Source organism: Trichechus manatus, unplaced genomic scaffold, assembly GCF_000243295.1.
Source record: "Trichechus manatus latirostris isolate Lorelei unplaced genomic scaffold, TriManLat1.0 scaffold00027, whole genome shotgun sequence".
NCBI lineage: Eukaryota > Metazoa > Chordata > Mammalia > Sirenia > Trichechidae > Trichechus > Trichechus manatus.
In genome coordinates this window covers 23,590,790-23,598,966 of record NW_004443963.1, presented here as the reverse complement: position 1 = coordinate 23,598,966, position 8,177 = coordinate 23,590,790, and positions in this window count along the sequence as shown.

The following is an 8,177-nucleotide window of genomic DNA, read 5'->3' as shown; positions in this document are numbered from 1 at the left end:
CAGGCAAGTTCTCTCACCACCCCAGGGAGATCAACAGGGTGCTTGGAAGCAAACTCCCTCTGGCGAGGACCAGGGCCGTCTAGCCAGGCTTATTTGCATGTCATTTGCTCGCGCTCTGTCTGATCAACAACATTTGTCGTTCTTGTCACTTCAGAGCCTCTAGGCCCCACGTTGTCTCTGTCCCTTCCATACAGCCCTTCCTAGACTCCTGAGGGATGGAGGACCCAGAGAGAGAAGAGACCCCCCCTGATTTAGGGGACAAGGGGTCTGAGAGGGACCTGGAGTCTGAGGAGGGCCTGTAACTGGGTCGTCGGCAGGAAGCCTTGGCTTAGGGCGCCCCCTACAGGGCGATCACCGTGTGAAGTGGGGAGGAGAACAGGCCCGCGCTGGCTCCTTCACCACCCACGTGGGCCGCAGAGGCCCAGCCCCCGTGCCTCCAATATGCCCTACTGCTCCCTGGCACCAAGGAGTCTAGGGTTTTCCCACACCAGACCCTGACAGAATCTAGAAACTCACATTTTGCCCCCAGTGAGCCAGGCCCAAGGGCGTCAACATGGGTGTACCAAGCACCAAAGTGGGGGTATTTGGGGGTTCTGGGCGGTAAGCAACACCCCTAGATACCACTGAATCTGCACCAGGCCCCAGCGGGGTGCACATCCCCTTCCTTCAGCCCAGCAGCAGAAAGGATTGTGGTTTTGCTTTGGGAAGAATTTAGGAACAGAGAGGTTTTGTGAAGAAGTGGGGAGAACCTCACACAACAGTACTGAAGATGGACCCAACAAGACCACTCCAGCTGGGGCCCCACCCTGTAGCGGATGAAACCGTGAGAATGAGCTACAGTTGGTGGGATCAAGGTCAGACTACAGGAGGACTTCTCCACAAGCGTGGGACTATTCAGGGCCCCCTTGGGTACTCCTAGTTCCCTTCCCATCCAGAGGCGCTTTCACCCATCCAGCCCAGCAGGGAGGGAAACAGCAGAAGTGCAGAGACTGCAACATTTGACTAGAGGAAAAATGTCAAAAATGCTCTGAGCCTGCAGTTTGCTTGCTGACATGCACAGATGCCCACAGCCCAGGCTTTTGCCGCTGGGCTCCCTCCACCCGCAGCCCGTGCCTTGGCTAGGCGTGTGAATGAGGGCAGCGGGGAGGGCAGGGCAAAAGGGTGTGTGTGTGAACAAGTGAAGTCATTCTTTCTGGGTGGCTCCTTTTAATTAGAACCCTGAAAAACTCCCAGCCAGCAAAATTTGATCTTGCCAACTGGGATCCCCACCCTTCTGGCTCATCCAGGCCCTGGGGGTAAAGCGGGATCCAAAATCTGAGAGCAAGAAAGGAAGAGGGTCTGCTAAAGGCCTGGGCGTTTGAGAAGGCATCCCAGTGCTCTAAGGACCCATTGGCAGGACGTGGCCACACTAGTCTCTTACAGCCAGTTGGCCTCTGGGAGCTTCGATTGGGTCTTTTGGAACAGAGGAGTGGAGGCTGGCAAAGCACTGGTGGGATCATGTCCTTGCCCCAAGCTCCCCCAGGGAGATCAGCCCCAGTGTCTCCAGCCCTGGGGGTTACACTCCAGCACAGTATGTCAAGGCCCAGGCCTGGACAAGGTATTTGGACCTCCCTCTGGTCATTTCAGTGGTAACAAACATTCTAAGCAGAGTCACCTGGTTCCTCATGGCTGCCCTCTGGTCCCTCATGGCCACACCACCCCCACCCGAGGATCCAGTCCCCAGGGCTAGAAGCAACAAGTTTACTCCATGAAGGGTAAGCCTCATCCACTTCCATCAAGACCCCTAGCCCCCCAATCCAGACACTATACCCTTGGCTTGTCCATATCCCTCCTCTCCCTCAAAACCCTCCTCCAGGTACTTTGCCTGAGAAGCCTCCCAGTATTGGTGAGACCTTTTAGGCCTGCTGTGTTCAGGCTGCATCCTCTACACGAAAACTGCATGTGCCTCCCTGTTCCCTGGATCTGACACTCTCCTCCCCCCTCACACTGGGAGTTTCAGAAACAGGACCCTAGTTCCCTCCTTCCTCTGGTCTCTAACCCCAACCTCTAGGACCAGACTGTACACAGGAGGGGTGCACACCTGCTCACCATGAACATGGACAGTGGGTGGGGATGGGAACACTGAGACTTGGGGCTTTTCTGCGTGGGGAGGAAGGAGCCCCAGGTTCGACCCCACTGCCTCTTCTACAGAATCACAGTGTAGCCTCAGACGTGGGGCTCTCCATCCCAGCTCTTGACTCATGGACTTTGGAGGTCCCTTCCAATTCTGACAGCCTATGGTACTAGGAAGGGACCCTGATGACACAGTGGTTAAGCACTTGGCTGCTAACCAAAAGGTCAGCAGTTCGAACCCACCAGCTGCACCTCAAGAGAAAGATGTGGCAGTCTGCTTCCGTAAAAATTACAGACTTGGAAACCCTATGGGAGAGTTCTACTCTGTCCTATAGGGTCGCTATGAGTTGGAATCAACTTGACAGCAATAGGTACTATTAGGATTATCCAGTATCCAAACGCGCCTGTCATTTTGTCGTACTGTGGGGGCTTGCGTGTTGCTGTGATGCTAGAAGCTATGCTACCAGTATTCAGATACCAGCAGGGTCACCCATGGTGGACAGATTTCAGCTGAGCTTCCAGACTAAGACAGACTAGGAAGAAGGACCTGGAGGTCTATTTCTGAAAAGAATTAGCTGGTGAAAACTTTATGAATAGCAGCAGAACATTGTCTGATATCGTGCTGGAAGATGAGCCTCTCAGGGTGGAAGGCACTCAAAAGGCTGCAACAATGGGCTCAAGCATAACAACGATTGTGAGAAGGGCGCGGGACTGGGCAGTATCTCGTTCTATTGTACATAGTGTCGCATGAGTCGGAACCAACTCGACAGCACCTAACAACAACGTGTTGATACAGCAAGGGAGACACTAGAGAAATGGGACAGTGCTGAGTGGAAGACCAGGCTGGTGTGACCAAGATTTAACAGGAAAGATTCTCACTCCCAGGGCTGGGGTTGGGGTTCCTCCTAGCTTTCCCTGGCTCTCAGGAATCATTTTCAAACGTCCCCATCCCAAGCTCTGGAGAAGCGTGAGAGTCAGGCAAGAGGTGGAGATGGGAAGCACAAGGCAAAGTTGGGGGAAACTGTGCAAAGGGTCTGAGTCCCAAGGGGTATCCCTAGCTGCCAGTGGTCCCCCTCTGGCTGCTCCCAGGGCCAAGCAACCAAATCCCCAGCATGCCCACCCTCTCAAACCCACCAGCCCAGAGAAGTGGTGGGGGCAGGGTGGCCCTGCCGACCCACAAGTCCTTCCCCAGAAAGCCAGGCCATCGTGCCCCCCGCTGCCCAGCTACTTGGGGCATAAACCCTTGACAGACCCCACCCTGGGTATCAGGCTTTTGAGAATGGGTGGGGCCTCATTTCAGGTGACAGTGGAGAAAGGATGAAGTGACTGCTCTCGGGGAACAGAGAGGGGCCTGTTGGAAGAATGTGCGCGTCCTCTCCCTGGGGCTGAGCGGGAGCCAGGGCAGAGCTGGCACCGCCCGACGCGGAGGCCTCCACCCCCCGCCCAGCCAGCTGCCTGTTCCCATCACACCCTGGGCAGTAAAACTGGCTTTTATGGCTCTTGTGGGGGTTGTTGCTGTTTCCCTTGCAGGGGGCTGTTTGTGCCGGTGTATCTGTGTGCAAATACATCTGTGTCACTGTGTAGCTGGTCCTTGTATATGTATGTCAGAGGTTTGGTATGTGTGTGTCTGTGTGCATCTGTGTGTCTATGAACATGTTTGTGTGGCTACATCATGAAGGTCTGGGAGAGAATCGAGCTGTCATTTATTGAGTTATCACAATGGACGAGGCCCACTTACCAGGCATTGTCTCCTTTAATCTTCACACAACCCTGTGAGGAAGGTACTCTAGCTCGCCCCCCTTTACAGTGGGAAACAGACTCAGAGAGTTGAGAATTGACCCAAAGTCAATAACTAGTAAGGGACAGAGCGGAGCTGCAACCCCAGGTCTCTTTGACTCCAAACCCTTAATCCATACATGATACTGACTCCACCTCTGAGAGTGTCTGCGTGTGTGTTGTCTGTATGTGCGACCTGAGCATAACATTTGTGTGTCTGTGTGTCTCTGTGTGTCTTCACTGCATATACCTGCTCGTGTGCATCTGTGTATATCTGTGTGTGTGCCTGTATCTGTGTACATGTCTATATGTATATATATGATCTGAGCATAAAGTCTGTGTGTCTATCGGTGTGTATCTCTGTATATTCACCGGGTATACCTGCTCATGTGGTCTTGTGTATCTGTGTGTGTTTGTCAAGGCCCAGACCCAGACCTTGCTCAGCAGCTGGGGTCACCAGAGTCTTAGGAACACTGACCCTCTGAGTACAGTGACTATATTTTCTGAGGGGGAAAAAAACGTCATGTGGTGTGGTCGACTCTAGGACAAAGAACTTTTGCCACAAACAGTTGCAGGAAACGCCAGTGAGAGGCCCACACGGTCCCTTAGCCTGGGAAACAGGCAGTCTGTCCCCTTCAAAGAGGGACTGAGCTCTCCACAAAGGCAATCTGGAAAGTGCTCAGAGGGCAGCAAGGCGGAACCAGAGTAGAGGCTATGGCTCCCACCATGGCAGCGCAACCCCCTACCCTTTCCCAGCCCATGGGAGAGGTGCCGTGAAGCGGGAGGGGCACCTTGGAAAGCAGCTGAGAATTCTTGGTTGGGTTTCCCAAGAGCCCCATGCTCTCCTACAGACTCCCTTCAAAGGCAGACACATTGGGCTCTGGCTGGGTGGCGGGTCAGGGGTCTCACAGGACCACTGCGGGACCTAGGACCCGGGAAGGCTGCGGCTGCCTGCAGCGGGGGCGGGGCCAGAACGGCAGGTTAGGTGGCAGTCGGTGATTGGATGGGCCCAGCGCTCCCACGGCAGGCCCAGGGCCGCACCGGCTGCGTCCGGCGTTGGTGACTCATCCCTCCACCCCGCCCTGACGCTGCTCGGGGGCCTAGCCTCTTCCCACCCAGGTCCCGCCCGCTAAACCGGGACAGCCTGACTCGGCAGGGGCAGCAGGGCCTGCCTGCGCCAAGTTTGCGTCCTCCCCAGGGGTTCCTGGGACAGGGGCAACGCGGCAGGGGGTAAAGAAAGTGTGCCGTTCCCCGGAGCGGGGTTGCGGGGAGTAGTAGTTTGTACCTTTTCAGAGGAAGGGAATCTGGTGTGTGTTCTTCTGGGGGATTGTTTGTCCTTCAGGGTGAGAAATCTGTCCCTCTGAGATGGGAGGCTGTATGCCTGTCCTTCTGGGGCTGTTTCTGTGTCTCCCTCTCCAGGATCTTTGTGGGATCAGCTGATGGACTATGGTGTTTTGGAGTCTAAGTGTTGATCCCTCAGGAACACAGTCCATGATCCCCCACTTCAAAATCATGTCAGAGCACACACACACACACCCCGCCCCCTGCCAGCTGTTCACAGGACCCTAACCTTTGTGTCTCTATCTGGGGTGGGCCTGTCAGGAGCTACTTTGGGAAGTTCTCCAGCTCTGGCTCTGCTGGAGGGTGCACGCCCCCCCCCCACCCCGCACTGTAAGGTCCCTGAAGGTCAGTCTGAAGGCATGCCCCCCCACAACCCAATCAAGATCTCAAAGTAGTTTAAAAAGGCAAGAGCACCCATGTTTGTCCAGAGACTCCTGTAAGCCAAGCCCTATGCTAGGACCTTTGTGCACATCTTATGTATGGCTTCTCACAGCAACTCCAAAAACAAACACAATTCCCATTTGACAAAGGAGAAATAGGCACAGAGGATGATCCATCTAAGGTCACACAGATGTAGTAGGTGAGAGAATCTATGAACTCAGGTCTGTCTGACTCTAAAACGTATGCTCTTTCTACTGGCCCTGGCTGCCCCTGAATCCCGTCCCCTGTGCTGGCCTCCACCTGGCCAACTATAGGAAAGCAAATCAGGGGAAAGCCCACCAACTCCACAGGGAGGCCCAGTTCTCAGCTTCACACAAGGTTTCCCATCCCAAGGGAGGCTCCCTGATGGCTGTGAGGAGGAGTGGGTGGGGAGCAGGGAAGGGAGCAGGAAAAAGCCCAGTGTCAGCACTTGTGGGGTTCAGAGGAAGCAATAGGATATGCCAGATCCCCAGTGGGGAGAGGGCTGGAAAGGCACATACATGTCAGCTTGACCCACACACACTTCGACCTATACATACTTCGTAGCACATACACATACCCCCAGTGGTCTGTGGGGTCGTTGTATGTAGAGGCACAGACACACACAGACACACAGACACACAGACACACAGACACACAGACACACAGACACACACACACACACACGAGTGTGTCACACAAGTATATGGCTGCGCACATGGTTTACAGAATCGTTACCGACACAAATGCCTGTATAAAGGAATCAGGGGAGTTGTTACACACAGACTCACCAGGGTTGGTGGGTCATTACACGTGTGCATACACACACACACACACACACACACACTGTCAGGACCACCAAGAAAGGGATGATGAAGGGAGCGGGGAAAACATCTGAATTTGTTGCAGGAAAAAATTGTTACAAGGGTCTGGTCAAGCCCACTCAGGCCCCAAATCAGAAAACCCAGACGTCCCCCTCCTTACGCCCTCTCACCCGGACAGGCCACTGCCAGCTATCTCCCTCTGCTCTCTGGGCCTAAAACCTGAAGCAGACACACACGCACCGCTTTGAGAAAGCAGGCACAGGCACTACTCACATACAGGTCTTCCACAACCATGACATACAAACCCCACAAGCGGCTTTCAGACAAGTGTACACAAAGTCACTCGTGCACACAAGCCTTCCACACATGTACTCCATGCAAGGTTCTCCCATAAACACACCTATGTGCCAGTCACACACACAAAGCCACCGTGCCCCCCGCCCCCAGTCACATGCCCCTAACACAGACTGGTGGATCCATGTATATATGTAGACAGGAATACCTACATATACACAAGTTAAATACACTACAATCGTAGTAGTAAGTATGAACAGACCGCAAGCTTAATATTCCTCCCCCATCACAACAGGAATCCCTGCAGCACAGACCACTGCCCCTCAACCTTCCACCTTTGCAAAACAAAGGCCCAGGCTTGCCCCATCAGCCCCATTCCCTCCCTGCTCCAGACAGGCCCAGCCCTGTCTGGCCCAGCCTGCTTGGGTGGGGCCCTGCCTGCTCCCAGTGCCAGCTGCCAGCTCAGCACAGGGCAGGGTGCCCGGTGCCGGCTGCCACTTGGGCATGTCGCTGGCCTCACCCCCTCCTCCCGGGCTTGCCACCTAAGCATCTGGCCCCAGCCTGGTCCCCACCTAGTAGAGAGAAGGGCTGGGCGCCTGTTCCCCAGGGCTAGGGACCAAGAGGAGAGCCCAGATGGCCAGACCCTGGAGGGTGGGGAGCAGCCCAGCCTACAGCCTCCCACCACCACCACCACCACCCCGACCCCTTCTCCTTCTTCTGATGGGCCCCTCCTCACCCACACTGGGCCCCATGGTAACAGGTAACCTCTTGGTTGCAGTGAGCAAACAGAAGCAGAGCTACAATGCTATAACACAGTGATCCATCCACTCTGCCCCCTAACACACAGATGTCTGTCCATACACACAGACCGCCTTAGGAACAGACACACAGCCAGCACTCCTTCTCACACCCTCAGCACGCAGCCCTGCACCCACAACCACTTGTTATACACTCCAGCATGTCACCCATGATGTCCCAGCACCACTCCAGCACCACGCAAAGCCCCACCACACACATCGTGTTTCATGCAGTCTCCATAAAATATGCACAGTCAGAAACAGCGTCCCTGTGCTTGTCCAGTCACACAGAGTACACAGTGCCACAGCCATTTTATAATTGTCCCAGTCATGTCAGCTCTGCCCTGGGCTCTGGGGGACAGGTCTCCGCAACCACCTTGTGTTTGCAGTCCCAGGATATTGGGGTGGGCTTCATTTGATCCCAATCTGTCCCAATCCTGGAGCTACGGTAAGCCTGGCTGGGACAAGGGACAGGGAGAGGACCAGCCCTCGCAGAAATTGGTCAAGGGCAGGTTTGAGCACAGGACAGTGGGACCCAGTGGTGCCTGAAGGGAACCCGGGAAGGGAAGTCGGCCCTGGGGTCTGCTGCCCAAGGAGGGGAGGGGCATGCAAGGGTCAGGCCCTGGGCGGGGGT